Raw genomic sequence first — 16,195 nt, 5'->3', positions numbered from 1 at the left:
AGTGATCATTGCTTCCACAACGTACTTTTTTGAAGGTAAATTTTCTCTCAATTTTTCTAGCCCTAAAAGCTGACTCCATGATTAAACAAGTCCCTTCATGACCATGTTTTACATAGAACTGTCATGCAAAAAAATAAAAAGAAAGACAGACTCACTCGACTGAAAAGGAGAACCAGGGTGTCAGGCCTGGCCTTAGGGTGAGGACGTACACTTTCCCAGTATGAGCAGACTTGTGGAAATGGTATTTAAGTGCTTGAAAACAATGTAACTTCTTGGCTGTGGGCAATATGTCAAGCTGTTTAGAAGACAAAGGATTGTGTCTTGATCCTCTCCTTTTTTTTTTAAGACAAGATCTTTCTCTCACCCAAGCTGGAGTACAGTGGTGCAATCACAGCTCACTGCAGCCTCAACCTCCTGGTTTCAAGTGATCCTCCTGCCTCAGCCTCCCAAACTGCTGGGATTACAGGCGCACACTACCATGCCCAGCTACTGTTATTTTTATTTTTGTGAAGACAGGGTCTTGCTATGCTGCCCAGGCTGGTAGCACAGCGATCCTCCCACCTTGGCCTCCCAAAGTGCTAGGATTACAGGTGTGAGCCACTGCACCCAGCCCGTTCTCCTCTATTTACCACACTTATTTTTAAGGGAAAGGCAGGGAGAGTGGAGTTGTGGGGATGGAGAAAATCAGGAAGGGGGGTACGGCGTGACCTGGTGCTCCCAGGGCACCCCACTGCCCAGGTGACTCAGGAGTTGCCAGGAGAGCTCCATCTTCTGAGCAGCTACCATTTCCCTGGAGGGCTCTAAGGCCCTGGGACACCTTCTGGAGGGCCGCCCCAGTCAGTGCAGATCCCACTCCTGAGGAGGGTCTGACAAAGCCCACTGGCCATCCTGTGGCCTTTTTGATGAGGCCAGGCGTCCTACGGGGCTGGGGAAGAAGGTGTTTGCCAAGGAGCTGCTACTCCCCAGCTGGATTGCAGGAAGAGTGAACGCACAGGAGCAGGCAGATTCAGACCCAGAGGGGAAGGGAGGACCAACTCCTGTTAATACTGCAGCCACTCCACCGGATTACAGCAATGCTGGGCTGTGAAAGACATCCCTTCCGGCAGAGGCAACTCGGAACCAGAAGAAACTTTACAAAGATGAGATCCCATCAAGAGCCCTTCACCTTTCTGTGCGCTGGGGTGGATGAGTCCTGTGGCAGGCCACTCGCATCCTTCCTCTGTGCCCCTTAGGCCTGACGGTGTCCTGGCCATTCTGGGGACAACAGTGTGGCCTGTTTCTAGCTAGACTTGCCCGAATCGGTCTTGTATTGGTGTCTTGGTGGCGTGGATCTTAGAGAATGACAAGTTGCATTTTCAGTGGGGGGCAAAAACTCTATGAAGGTAGCATAAACCATGCTACTGTATTCATTATACCCATGAAAAAACAGGATTTCAGTGCTAGGAACGATAAAGCCATACTCAGAGTCATCCATCAATTGAATGATAGAAGCGCCTCTACTTTTCCTTGCACCGATTCATGCAAGCCTCCCAGTGGTGTTCTGCAAATTTCATTATCAGACAGCACCGATGTGCAAAGCTTTGGCCTGACGTGGCGCAGACCCAAACACTGTCACCTGATGGGCAAAGTACCAGGGTGAGAAACAGAAGATCTGTTTTCCTGGCCTCTAGTTCTGGGTCTTGGTCTTCGTAAAATGGGTATAAAACTCCCTGCCGGGCCACTTGACATTAACTTTATGACTGCTCATATACGAACGTCCTTGCTCCACACAACTGCTTCTTTTTTTGCTATAAAATCAAACGTTAGTATCTTCAATATAGCTTACTAAATCCCAATCGCCAACACTACATATACTCTTTAAAGGAAACAGACAGAAACTAGATTCACTGGTGCCAGCTATTAATTATTTCAAACATATAAAGTATCTCAAAAAGAAATAAGTCAAACTTATTCTCACTCAGTTTCAAGTATGTCTATCTTAGGGCGTCTTTCCAAAAATCTCTGTCGTTAAGCTGGACATGCACACACAGGTGCCGGCCCATGGCCCGAGCGTGACGGATGCACTCGGTGAAAAGCCCATGACTGACAGCCACCATCTGATAGCGGAGGAGCTGCCGGCTAGCTGTGGGTTCCAGAGGTGATCAGCCACAGATGGAAAAGGGAGGTCTTGGGATGCTTTCATCGTCCCAGCTGCCCTGCAGGTGGACATTTAAAGTAAATCATTAACAAACCCCTGTGGCAGAAATATAGTGCACCTCAGCTCATCATCAGCTGCAAGGGACTCTGCCTGATGTCCTGCAGACTGAGTAGGGGTCTGTGGCCTTTTCCATAAGGGTGGGTCTAGATGATGGGGAGCAGCCCCCACTACCATGAAGAGGAGCAGAGATGAGTTGGCCAGCCACTGTGTCCAACTAAATCCCTATGGCAGCCCAGTGATTCACTCTGAGGTTAATTTCCAACATCTGAGAGGTTCAGGCTGGAGATATAGAATATCGTCCAGAGAGAGAGGCCCAGATCTAAAGGGGACGGGGGGGTGCAGAAGCTTTAGCTGGACTCTCCCTGCCTTGCCAATGAGCCAAGGATGTGCAAAAATGCACATCCTGCCATCTCCCTGACAAGCCTGGCCCTCCTCCAGAATGGGCCGTGCTGCATGCTTGTAATATTCCATTTATTCCTTTCTGGAACACATCATTTCAAAAAAACTTCCCCTGGAAATATCTATAAACCATAGATGAGGTAAGGTTGAAGAGAGTTTGGGGCTATCATTTTATTGAGGTAAAAATATATATACATATAGAAAAGTAAACATAACTTGCAGTTTTCATAAACTGAAACACCCATGTACATTTTTTAGCTTGGACTGTGATATTTTGAAATAAAAACCTCGCAAAAGGATACATAAACTGAAAAAAATGTTCCATTTCAATGTAATTTTCTTGCTACCACTTCATAATATAGGTTGGGTATCCCTTATCCAAAATGCCTGGAGTCAGAAGTGTTTCGAATTTTGAACTTTTTTGGATCTTGAAAACTTGCATTATACTTACCAGTTATTATATTATACATCTACCTTCCTAATCCAAAAATCTGAATCTGAAATGCTCCAATGGGCATTTCCTTTGAGCATCATATTGGCGCTTAAAACGTTTCTGACTTTCGAGCATTTAAAATTTTAGGTTATTGATATCGGATTGGGGTACTCACGCTGTGGCTGTTGACAGAGTTATAAACATAGCTGAAGGGAATATAACAAGTAGACCACAGTGGATCACAGGAAGCCATTTGGGTCCGAGAGCTTTCACGGCAGCAGGACAGATGGAGTGCCCAAAACAGGAGCCTCCTGGTCTCTGAAGAGCAAGCCTGGTTTTCATGCTACCTTCACGGTGGTTTAGGAAAAGCACACACTCCGTTTGGCCATGTCTCTTCCAAGTGGGGAAAACCTAAATTTTATTCCCTTTTATCATGAGTTATTTACAGAAGAAAAAGAGATATATGCAACTTTCATTCATCTTTTAGCCATTTTCTTTCATCCCTGGCACAAATCTCCTCCCTCCTTCTTCTAACCCATGCCCCTTTAAGTCATTCGCGTTAAAAGCAGCAAACAGATGCTGGGGATAATTTAATGCAGCAAAGGTCTTCCTTCCACACCTAGGAATGTAATTGTGCCCCACACACTGGGAAAGGGCTGCTGCTGTGTCACGATTCTGCGACAGGAATAATACAGGTGGTCACAGGAGAACACACATTCCAGGTAACAGTTTCATATAACTAGAGGCTGTAGGGTGACTAGGCCCTGAAAAACAGGGTGTGGACCAAGCTGGCTAAGACTGACCGGACCCAGTGCAGAGCTGGATTTGAGCTAGGTCTCACCTCAGACCTCATTATCCACTCACTGACACACTCAGTCACACACCACCAACACCATGACAGTTCCAGGACACCCTTATTTGGTAAGAATGGGTGGCACTGGGCCAGGCACGGTGGCTCATGCCTGTTATCCCAGCACTTTGGGAGGCCGAGGTGGGAGGATCACCTGAGGTCAGGAGTTCGAGACCAGCCTGACCAACATGGAGAAACACTGTCTCTACTAAAATACAAAATTAGCCGGGTGTGGTGGTGTGTGCCTATAATCCCAGCTACTCGGGAGGCTGAGGCAGGAGAATTGCTTGAACCTGGGAGGCAGAGTTTGCAGTGAGCCAAGATTGCACCATTGCACTCCAGGCTGGGCAACAAGAGTGAAACTCTATCTCAAAAAAAAAAAAAAAAAAAAAAAAAAAGAATGGGTGGCACCACAATTCCAATAAATCTCCATTTTTCCAGGAATTTTCATGAATATTCCACCTCTCGGTTAAAGAAACCCATAAAGATAGCAGCCCCAAACCCCACTCTGTGGCTCTCTTGAGTCTGCCCCCACACTTTCTTTTTGCAAGAGTGTACTCTTCACTCTGCAATAAATCTTCATACTTTCACTGTTTTCTGACTCATCCTTGAATTCCTTCTCACGACAGTGTCAAGAGCCTGGATGCTGGCTGGGGTCGGGGTCCCACTAGCGTTTAGGGACCTCCCTGGCCCCTGTATCAATTCCACCCCAGTTTGTGAGAGGACACTTGGCCGCTCCCCACGCTCTGGGGAGTCTGGTCTGGGGAGTCAATTTCTCCATCTGTGTACCTGCTGGCATGACGGGCACCTGGGTGTGTGTGCCCCACGTGAGCGTGCATGTGCAGGGTGCGTCTGCAGAGCAGGAGACTCAGGAGCTAAGATCCAGACAGATCAACAGATTCTAGGTGATGGGAAACAAGAACTAGTCTGTTACAACTAAAAATGCCTGGAGGCAAACGACAAGTCAGTGTCTCCGAGGCCTGGCTCTCCTAGTGTACAGGGCTGCCTGGGGCACAGGCGGGGCTCCACAATGACTGTCGCTGGCTGTTTACAAGAAATAGGGGGTTTGCCACATCCCTGAAGTCAGTGTAGTTCTCACAGCATTGATGCATTTCAGAAACGCACCTGGAAGGGTGCAGAAGTGTGAGATAGCTTGTATGCCGCCACCTCATCTCAGGACCTGTTTCTATCTTGCTCTCTCTTCTCCAAGACAGTGGGATGTGAGGGCACAGAGGGGCCCACAGAAGGGGTCTGCACTCTGTTCCCCTGACAGGCCCTGCCCTGGCCCTGTAACACTCACAACCAGGGCATGGCTCTAGGGAACAGGACCAGAGGGCAGACCCAACACAGAAGCAATGACAAGCGATGGGAGATGGCAAGGCAGGGCAGAAAGGAGGCCAAGGCTGTCCCTGGAAGTCCCTGCCAGTCTAGGGACAGGAAGGAGCTTGGAGAGGTGCTGGACTTGAGGGCCAGATGGCTGCTTTTCCATGAGGGAGCCAGGGTCACTCTCTAAGAGCCCAGGCAGCTCACTGAAAGCCTTGTCCTTCCCGTCCCTCTCACCTGGACTGAAATTCAAATTCCTCACCCAGGACCCTGAGACCCTGAGACCCTGACCAGGCCCCTGCCCTCACCCCCTTGTTCTCAGTGCTCCTGCCCACCTCCTGCCTATGTGTCCAGTGCCCAGCTGCTGTCCATGAAATGGCCAGCAGCACTCCCTCCCTCCCCAGATCCAGCACTCCACTCCAAGGCAGGTTCTCCAGGACGCCACCCTGGCCTTGGCACAGCCATGGCTCTCCAGGCCCCCCTTTCATTTCTCTCCACAGCTCCAGACACCCAACATTACATTACAGTTTTCCTGTTTATTTTCGATCTCTGTGAAGGCAAGTGTTTTACTTATTTAGTGTGGAATTGCCGATGCTGAAGACATTGCAGGAGTTTAGTCATACTTATTGGATGAATGAAAGAAGAAACAAGTTAGCTAGCTAATGCACACAGAAGGCCTGCGGCTGTAAGAACCCCAGCCATAAGATGGAGAACAGAGAAGTTCTCAGCCTCGGTAGCCACAGAAAGAAATGATGCCGATGCCACAAACACGTCTTTCTGAAGGTGTCAGCATCTCTGTCAGGGCAGAGAAGCCTTTGTTCTTCTTTGAGCAGCCCTTCCTGGTCTGGCCACATGGCCCTGCCAGGACAGACACCCTTCATGCTCCTTTCTGACTGCATCTCCGACCCAACAGCAAGGGCCACAGAGTCCTTCAGCCCAACGCCCACCTATAAGTGTAGCATGCCAGGGACAGGGGGCTAACCTGGCCCACTGCTCTTCCCCAGCACAGTAGGCAGGTGCCTTTTGCTACACTTCCTGGAGAGGCAGCAAGGTCCTTGATGTTTTCTGAACTGGATCATGGTTGGGGAATAAAAAAGAAATGATCACTCTCATCAAAATTTTATGTAAGGAAAAAAGACCCCTATTTAAAACAATTATAAAACTTCAAATGCCCGAGAAGCATATGAAAAGGTGCTCAGGTTCACTAAACATCAAGGAAATGCAAAGTAAAGCCACAATATCATACTGACACCCACCCAGCAGAAATGAGAGGACAGCAAGCGTTGTGGCGCGTGTGGGACTGGCAGGGGTCTCTGGCCATGCCAGCGGGAGTGGAAATGGGAAACCGTTGACCCTGGCGATTCCACCTCGACACTTCCAACAAAATGCACCTCAAGGGGGCTCTGCGGGGCTGCTTGAGTTCTGGGGCTTTTTTTGTTTGTTGAGGTGAAATTTGCATTAATACACAATTAACCATTTTAAAGTGAATCCTTCGGTGGCATTTCACACAAGTGTCTCCAGTGTGTAAAAAAATCAGTGAGCTTTTGATACATGCCCTTTTCTGAATGTATATCTCAAGTCAACAAAGATTTTAATAAATAGAATGATGAAGTGATGAAATGTAAAATGCACTCTTTCCTCAAGCGCACTTCTTACAAGCAGCTTTGCTTTGTAAACAGAGAGGAGGTGTGCGCACTGGCACTCCTTCCGCTGACTCTGCTGCTCCGCGTTCTCCCTGGTGGAGCGGGCCCTGGTGGCTTCTGCTACATATCACCAGATTCCCTTCTGATGATGATTTATGCACTATCTATACATGTGACAAAACTCATTGGTAACCTTTCCAGATGGCTTTAAATTGTAACTTGCTATTTGTTTGTATGCTTAGCCAAGCTGCTACATTCCCAACTCTTTGGAGAAAGGAAACTGTTTTACTTCAGTAAGGCGGAAAGTCACAAATCAAAAATAAATATGTAGTAAAATAATCTTGACACAAGAAAATCACCTCCAATGTGACATATCCCAGGGAACTACGTCTGCATTAACGTCCTCACTACGTGGGTTCCGCAGCCCAACATGATTAATGTTTGAAGAGCAGAGAACGGGGTTAAAATCCAGTTTCTAGAATTCTCAGTTCTTGATATTTCCAGATGGTGGATGTACCCCACAACCATGAGCAATTATCGATAACCCAGAGCTACTTCCGCAGAGGCAGCTTCTGAATAAAGCTAAACCAGAAGAGAAGGGAAAAGTCCCACTTTAAAGCAGTTAATGAATAAAGCTTTACCCTTTTGCATTTTTAACCACAACTGATGCTTCCTATTCCTATTTCTTGTAGTGGTAATACTTATTTATCCTGGTGTCTTTTTTAGGGACAAGATCGTGCTCTGTCACCCAGGCTGGAGTGTGGTGGCGTGATCATGGCTCACTGAAGCTTCAAACTCCTGGGCTCAAGCGATCCTCTCGCCTCAGCCTCGGAAGTCACTGGGATTCCAGGCGTGAGCCACCGCTCCCAGGCCTGGGTTCTTGATACATAAATTCTAGCACACAGACGGCACTATGTGACATATGGGAATAATTATTAAGTTACTAAAACTGAAGCACCCAGCAGAGAGAACGCAGCAAATGGGCAGGTGATCCCAGGCCACGTCCCGGGCCCAGCAGGGCGCATCTCTGTTCTACGAGTGGGTTCAGAGCAGCAGGGGCAGCAGCCACAAGCAGCATGAGGACGGTCACTACTGTCATGCCGTACCATGGAACCGATGCCCCATACATGTCCCTGGCCTGCAGGAGAGCAGACAGGGTCATCATGCCCAACAGGGAGCAGGCAGAGGCCCAGGAGCCGCAAGGGCACGTGGCCAAGTTTCCCAGCCTGGTGGCTGAGGCCGAGCCCCTCACTCAGGCCTGCCTGGCTCCCAAGTCCGTGTTTCTACCAACTACACTCCTACCAGAGACTTCATGGGGTCAGTGGAAAAGGGGCAGCTCCAAGCAGTAACAGTTGTGCCAGCACTGTGCCAGCCAGACACCTGGAGAGCAAAGCACAGGCCCACAAAGCAGGTCCTCCCCACGAGGAGCTCAGGTCCACCGAGGGAAGGCGGGAGCTCAGACACTCTCCACTCACATCCCTGGATGCCCAGTACTTAGCGAAGTCCCAGTAAACAACAGGTATTCAGCAAATATTAGTCAGTAAATACGCTGCAGAATATTTCTCCAAATAGGGAGACGGTGTCGCGATAGAGCTCATCCACTGGGTGATGTGCCTGTCTACAAGTCTCAGAAGAGCTGCAGAAATACAAATTATATTCTAATGTTTTAAGAGTGATCCTCTACCATGTTAAATACGTCGAATAATATGACTGCATCCAAGGGTGAGCTTAAGCAAGCTAGTATAACCACCAGGGATATTTATATCTACCCCCAAATATCCAAATCAGTTCAGATTTACTGACACCCACCTGAAAAATCAAGGAAGATTCCGGCACTGGGTCAGATATGTGCATTAGTGCCTGTCTCTCCAGGTGGGGGCAGGCGGAGTCAGATCTTTTTAATTCCTACAGAAGAAAATTTCTGTAAGAATACACATAGTGAGATAGAAAGTGATTTGTTGGTCTTGTTTTTTGAGACAGGGTTTCACTGTCACCCAGGCTGGAGTGTAGTGGTGTGATCATGGCTCACTGCAGCCTCGACCTCACTGCAGCCTCGATGGTCCAGCGACAGAGGCTCCTACCTTCAGCCTCCCAAGTAGCTCGGAGCAGCTGGCACAACACCGAACCCAGCTAATTTTTTTATTTTTTTACTTTTTGTGGAGACAAGGTCTCCCCATATGTTACTCAGGCTGGTCTCAAACTCCTGGGCTTAAGTGACCTGTCTGCCTCAGGCGCAAGCCACTGCACCCAGCCTAGAAAGTATTTTAACATTTTCTAAAGGCAATACAAAAAGCACAGCTTAGAACTTGTTTTCTAAAACTAATCCAAAAATACATGCCTGGCCTGCTCTGTGTTTTCATCTTCCTTGCCACTGGATCTCCTGCTCCTCTCAGCCTACAGACTCCAGCAACACCCAGCGAATGCAGAGGAAGGAGCCACACTTCTGAGGAGGGGAAGGAAAATGAAGGCGAGTCTTAGCATCAACTCCCTGGGTGGGCTTCAGCCCCTGGGTTCACCTCATTGCTGTCAGACAGGGATGGCAAGGGGCTTTTGCCCCTTCCCTGGATGAAGGGAAAGAGAACATAGACATCTCACAGGCCAAGTCAGAACGGGACAGACCAGGGGCTAAGCAGGGAGCTCAGGGGTCTTGAGCTGTGAAGCAGATGGCAGGAGATAGAGCAAGCGAGCTGAATGTGGGGCCTGTTACTGAGAGGAGAGAGACCTTCATAGGCTCAGAACAGGCAGAGCGCTGGTGAGTACTACTGGGTAAGACCTGGGAGGACCTGCCCACAACACCTTCCTGTCTGAGCTGCTTGGGAAAGGGTCTCATTTCTCTGAGTCCCACTTTTCTGATCTGCAAAGTGGAGATAACGTCTACCCTCACAGAGATGGGGAAGATTAAATGATACAACACCCACAGTATCTGGCGTTTGGTAGGCATTCGGCAAACACATCTTAGCTTGCCGACGAGGGGCCAGAAGCCTGGAAGAGAGGCACAGCACCCACACGCCTCAGCCCCACTCAGGGTAGATGTGACCAACCCCAGGGCTCCCACGCACCATGCTGGGTGAAGGCTCAGGGTTCTTAGCACAGCAGGCAGGCAGGCACACTGCTGTGTGATGCCTGATATGACCCCCGGGTCCAGGGGTCTGTCCAGGCAGGGGCAGCACAAGTGTTTCACAAAGGTTTCCACAGCAAAGATGGAAGACTAGAATTGGAGATGGGAGCTTCAAGGAAGAGAACTCAGTTCTCAGCACACCAGTTAAAGCTGAGAGCCCAAGAACACAGTGAGAAACTCAGTAACTACAGAGCCGTGTTGTGGCAGGTCTGGCTAGATGCCGAGCCAAAAGGACTTGGGCTCAATATATTCTCTCTCTGGAGAGATGGGTTTGAGACCAGGGATAAAACCTGTCCTGAAAACATGGGCTCAGAAAACAACACCCCAAGATATGGTGCTTTGGCATGCTGACTGCTTTGAACAATGGAGATTGAAAGGCCTCAGAAATAAGCTCAGAACCAAGGCCTCTCTCCAGCCTGCTTCCTTGCCCTCTTTCCCTTCTGAAGCATGGGGGTGGGCTCTCTCTGAAGGTCCCTCATCTGACCTAGGGAAGTTCCTCTGGAAGGAATGCATTTGTCTTAGACTCCCCTCCCTAGGATTTATATTAATCACAGAAAATTAACTCTTAACATAGGAGAGAAAACTCAAAGTCTCCATGCCCAGGACAGACTTCACCTATTCTTTCAACTAAAGGGCTGTTACCTGAGAGACTTAACCTGCATAATTAGACAACCTTTGTTTACAGTGCACTTCCACCCCTCACCTTCCCATAACTTGTCACTACCTCCCCCAGGGCCCATAGGAACTTAGTCCCAGTCCATTGACTGCTCTTGAGTCCACTCATCTCCTCATTGAGGGGTCCCTCTCCACACAGACTGATGGGACTCAGAGAGGCGGCCCCTGAAGTCCCCATGGGACAGCTCGGACCCGGCCCCCTCAGGCATGCTGTGCTCCTTCCCATGCAATTGGCCTCAATTTTCACTTTTGTTTCTGAGTGGTGATGGGGGGAACGGAAATACTCAATTGCTTGTAAATAAATCATCCTGTCTCATTGCTCAGCTGAGTGTTTTTTGCCAATACAGAGCTTCCGTGTGCTCACGCTCATGGGAGTCAGCTGTGGGGAAGGTGGGAGGGTGGGGTTTGCACAGAACAAGCACATGGCACTGTCTGTGGGGCCTCCTTTTTGTGCAGCCGCCTGGGCTCCTGTCCTGGCCCTGGCAGAGGAAGTGAGTGCAGAAGGATCTGAAAGTCGAGGGTGAGGTGGGCAGCGGGTTCAGAGGCAACAGTCCCCAGGGGTGTGAGTTTGGCACTGGTTCTCCACCTGACATGCCCCCAGGCACTGCCCTTCTCTGCAGGCCCCCAGCCCTCACTACAGGCCAGGCCTCCCCATCGGGTCTCCTTCCTGGAAGGCAGCGTTGGCCTTCCTGTCCCTGCTTGCCTCCCTGCTGTCCACCTCAGCCACAGAGACGCTCACTCTCCCTCCTCAGCCTGGAGAGCTCCTCACTGCCCCTGCAGGCCTGCCAGTCCTCTCACTTTGGTCACTCTGTCTCCCCCAGCCCCACTCCAGCCCTGCTCTGGCCTCTCCCCTCCTGCCCTGTGAGCCTCCGCCTTCCCCCTCCTGCCCAGCAAACTCCACTCACCTCTCACGCCCTGCTTCCCTGTCATTTCCTCCAGGAGGTCTTTTCTAAGTTGAAGCCTTCTGTCCAAGACACTCCCATAATGATGAATCTAACCATCCGCCCTTCCTAGAGGGGCCCATGGAGCACAGAATGTGGCTGCCCTGCCTGGATCCCTTCAGAGCCTCAGGCCCAGCTCAGGACCCAGCCTAGAGCAGGCACTTGATAAACACCTGTTGAATGAATGAATACGTGAGCCATGGTGTCCAGCGAGAGAACACCGCTGCCCCTGGAAGAGGTGCGTGTGGTGGGGAGGGGGTGGAGACTGGGGGACAGGAACAGTGACAACAGGGGCCCAGTCTTGGGTGGTGGTCACAGCTCGAGGGCCACCAGAAGTCTTCCCAGCAGACGGGGCCATGCACAACCGTGTCACAGCACATGCCTAAGAAATCATGTTGCTGACAGCACAGTCAGTGTCAAGCCACAGTCAGCGTCTACACATGCCCCCGCTTCTCAGGCTTTGAACCTGAATCACCCCTTCTGTCCAGAGGAAGCCGTCCACAAAGTTGGAGCATCAAGGTGAGAGCCGAGGCACAGGAGAGGGAAGTGTCTGCTTCAAGACTCTGTCCTCTTCCAGACACCTGTCTTGTCCCCGCTTCCCCAGCTAGGCAACCTCTCAAAGCAGGGTGTTCACTCTCAACAGGGCAGAAGAATTTGCCCATCTTCTGATAGGGCAGAAGAATGTGCCCATCTTCTGATAGGGCAGAAGATGACAGGAGGATAGCCACACATGTTCCAAACTGCTCTCAGCTTCCAGGTCAGGCTCAGCCATTGTGCAGCCCACACTGGCATGTCTGTCTGTCTGACATGCATGTCTGCCCCACCCCACGTCTGTCCCTAGGACATGTGCGTCCACAGCTCCCACACCAGAGTTCCCAGGAAGGCAACAATCAGGCCAGAATGCTGGATTTTTGCTTAGGTCAATATTATATGTTTCTTAGATGCTGACACACTAGTCAAGGCTCTGGCTGACACGGCTGACAGCCAGGATGTGGGTTTTCACTGGGAGTCATTGGTGTCTGTCAGGCTGGATGACCTTCCACTTCCTACTCCAGGTCACTTATTTCTAACATTTGTCATCATGACCCAAATCTAACTTTAAAAGCGTTCTTCCACTTTATGAAGCTCCAGTCAGGATTTATGACTTAATTTTTAGAGAAGTTTTAGGTTCACAGCAAAATTGGAGAGGAACATGCAGAGATTTCTCACGTGCTCTCTGCCTCCCACCCCCAACACATGCACAGCCTCCCACATAATCCCACATGATCACATCCCACACAGAGTGGCGCATCATTAGCTTGATGGACTGACACCACCACTCCTTCATCACCCTGAGTCTGTGGCCTTCGTTTTAGGGTTCACTCTTGTACATTCTCACAGGTCTGGACAAATGTATTTTGCCATGGATCTAGTGCTACAGTACCATACAGAATAGGCTCACGGCCCTAAAAATCCTTCGTGCTCCTCCTAATTGTCCCCCCCTCCCCATTACCCTGGCAATGATCTTCTTACTATCTCTACAGTTTTGCCTATTCCAGAATGTCACACAGTTGGAATCACACCGTACACAGCTTTCGGACTGGCTTCTTTCACTTAGTCCCAGGTATTTAAGTTTCCTCCATGTCTTTTCATAGCTTGAAAAGAAAAAGCACATTTCTTTCCAGTGCTGAATAATATTTCATTGTCTGGATGTACCACAGTTTAGTTATCCATTCTCCTACTGAAGGACATGTAGGTTGCTTCCAAGATTTAGCCATGATGAATAAAGCTGCTATAAACTTCCATGTGAAGGTTTCTGTGTGGATATGTTTCAACTCCTCTGTGTAAATACCAAGAAGCACAATTGTTGGATCATATGGTAAGATTATGCTGAATTTTGAAAGAAACTGTCAAACTGTTTCCAATGTGGCTGCCCCATTCAGCATGCCCCCAGCCATAGATGAGAGTTCCTGTGGCTCCATATCCTCACCAGCATTTGGTGTTGTCAGTATTCTGGATTGGGGCCATTCTAAGAGGTATACAGTGGGATCTCATTATTTAATTTGCATTTCCCTGATAACATATGGTGTGGAGCATCTTTTCATATGCTTATTTTCCATCTGCATATTTTCTATGGTGAGGTGTCTATTAAAGTTTTTGGCCAATTTTTTAATCAGTTTTTTTTTTTTTTTCTTACTGTTGAGTTTTAAGAGTTCTTTGTATAGTTTGGTCCATTATCAGATTGTCTCTATAAATATTTTCCTCTAGGCTGTGGCTTTTCTTTTTTCTCTTCTCTTCTCTTCTTTTCTTTTCTTGTTTTAGATGGAGTCTCACTGTGTTGCCCAGGCTGGAGTACCATGGTGCAATCTCAGCTTGCTGCAGCCTCCGCCTCTCGGATTCAAGCGATTCTCCTGCCTCAGCCTCCCAAGTAGCTGGGATTACAGGCACCCACCACCATGTCCAGCTAATTTTTGTATTTTTAGTAGAGATGGGGTTTCGCCATGTTGGCCAGGCTGGTCTCCAACCCCTGACAACAGGTGATCTGCCTGTCTTGGCCTCCCAAAGTGCTGGGATTACAGATGTCAGCCACTGCACCCAGCCCTCTTTTCAATGACTTAAAAGTGTCTTTCACAGGGCAGAAATGTTTAATTTTAATGAAGTGCAGCTTATCAATTATTTCTTTCATGCACCATGCCTTTTGTATTATATCTAAAACATCACCATCAAACCTGAGGTCATCTAGATTTTCTCCTATGTTATCTTCTAGGAGTTTTAAGTTTTATGTCTCACATTTAAGCCTGTGATCTATTTTGAATTAATTTTTGTGAAAAGTATAAGGTCCATGTTTAGATTCAATTTTTTTGTGTGTGCACGTAGATAGCCAGCTGTTTCAGTACCATTTGTTGAAAAGATAATCTTGCCTCCACCGTATTACCTTTACTTCTTTGTCAAGATTCATAGGCCACATTTTTATGTGGATCTGCTTCTGGGCTCTCTGCTCTGTCGATTGATCCAACTGTCTGTTCTTTTGCCAACCTATCTTGATGCCTGTAGCTTTATGGTAAGTCTTTAAGGCAGGCAGCATCATTTCTCCTCCTTTGCTCTTGCCCTTCAGTACTATGTTGGCTACTCCAGGCATTCTCCCTTTCCATATAAACTTTAAAATCAGTTTGTCCGTATCCAAAAAACAACTCACTGGGATTTTTATGAGGAGTGCATTGAATCCATTTATGAATTTGGGAAGAACCGGCATCTTGACTATATTAAGTCTTCCTATCCATGAACTTGGAATATTTCTCCATTGACTTCTTTGACTTCTTTAATCAGTTTTGTCGTTTTCCTCATATAAATCTCATGCATATTTTGTTAGATTTACCTAAGTATTTAATTTTTTGCATGCTATTATAAATGGTTTTGTGCTTTAAATTTCAAATTCCACTTGTTTATTGTTGATATATAGGAAAAAAGCAATGTGAAGCCAAGCAAGGATTTCAAGCAAAGAACAGACACAGCTGAATTTTGTTTTCAAACTAGAACCCAGTTGATGTTCAGAATGGATTAAAGGAGAATAGGTGCTGGGGACCACAGGAAAATATCAACTGTTAATCCTGACCTTCTAGGCAGCACACCGAAACTTTGATGTGTATATTCATCACCTGGCGATTCTGTTACAGCAGAAGATATGCTACAGTAGGCCTGGGTGGAATCTAAGAGTCAGCATGTCCAACAAGCCCCAGGTGATGCCAATGCTGCAGGCTCTCAGACAACCCCGAGTCAAGAGGGTCTGGGGGAAAGCGGATGAGGCTCTGAGCTCAGGCAGTGACCGTGAGGAGGGGGGGACGGACTACGTTCCAGAGAAAATACACTGTCTTGCCACTCTTGTCTTTCCCCCTCACTGTATCAGAAGTAGGTCCGGAGCAGGAAGGAGGGGAATGAAGGAGTCAGTGGGAGCAGATGAGTAAAAAGCACCTGCCTTTGGTATCCTTCGTTGATCTGAGATGCATTATCCGAGCCAGGGACCACGGAAAAGCTGCCAGTTTCCCCTAACCAGTGGGATGTGCCTGCTGGATTTGTCCTGCAGCCCTGGCCCTTGACTACACTGACTTGAGGGATGCCCTTGACTGCCTGTCAAGCAAGGCCTGCGTCAGATGCCTCTTCTGCACCCCCTTTCTCCTTTCGAAATGCGAACACGGCTCATCAAAAGGAGTGAGAGATGTGGGGTCACATAAGCACTTAGATATCCCCTGGGCTCACTGCTTTGCTTTCCAAACTGTAGTTTTCTCAGCTATGAAAAGAGGGGCTTGGTCTAGAAGACACCTCTAATTGCCATTCCATAATCCCATGACCTGAGCTCTCCCCTCAGCCTTTGAAAGCCTCCTCTTTGTTTCCAAAGATCAACATCCAAGCCATGCTGCCTGCACAGAGTCAGGTTTTCTCCTCTTGGGCTTCTGCCAGTACTGAAGAGAAATGCATGACAAGTATCCCGCCTGACAGAGGCAGGTGGGAGGGCTTTTCTAGAAGCATTCTGCTACTGTTTCTCATGGGTCATGGAGGCAGCTGGGTGGCCACAGAGGACCTGCTGCTGGATGCTTTCTCAGGTAAGCGTGCATTTCCCACCTCGTGGACCTCCTTCCTTG

The 16,195-nt window shown here is 48.5% G+C and overlaps 1 protein-coding gene and 1 long non-coding RNA gene across 8 annotated transcripts in view; both read right to left on the bottom strand.

The window, feature by feature from the left end:
- The window catches only part of LDLRAD4 (low density lipoprotein receptor class A domain containing 4), a 445,676-nt gene that overhangs the window by 167,117 nt on the left and 262,364 nt on the right, over nucleotides 1-16,195 (bottom strand). The gene's annotated exons all lie outside the window — the stretch shown is intronic.
- LOC134736945 (uncharacterized) lies at nucleotides 1,883-8,694 on the bottom strand. Its single transcript, XR_010121451.1, has 3 exons — nucleotides 8,655-8,694; nucleotides 3,205-3,704; nucleotides 1,883-2,195 (listed from the first exon to the last, which is right to left on the bottom strand). It is a non-coding gene; the product is annotated as an uncharacterized lncRNA (long non-coding RNA).

Source organism: Symphalangus syndactylus, chromosome 1 (genome assembly GCF_028878055.3).
Source record: "Symphalangus syndactylus isolate Jambi chromosome 1, NHGRI_mSymSyn1-v2.1_pri, whole genome shotgun sequence".
Classification (NCBI taxonomy): Eukaryota; Metazoa; Chordata; class Mammalia; order Primates; family Hylobatidae; genus Symphalangus; species Symphalangus syndactylus.
The sequence above is the reverse complement of the archived record's forward strand: the minus strand, read 5'-3'. Positions and strand labels throughout refer to the sequence as shown.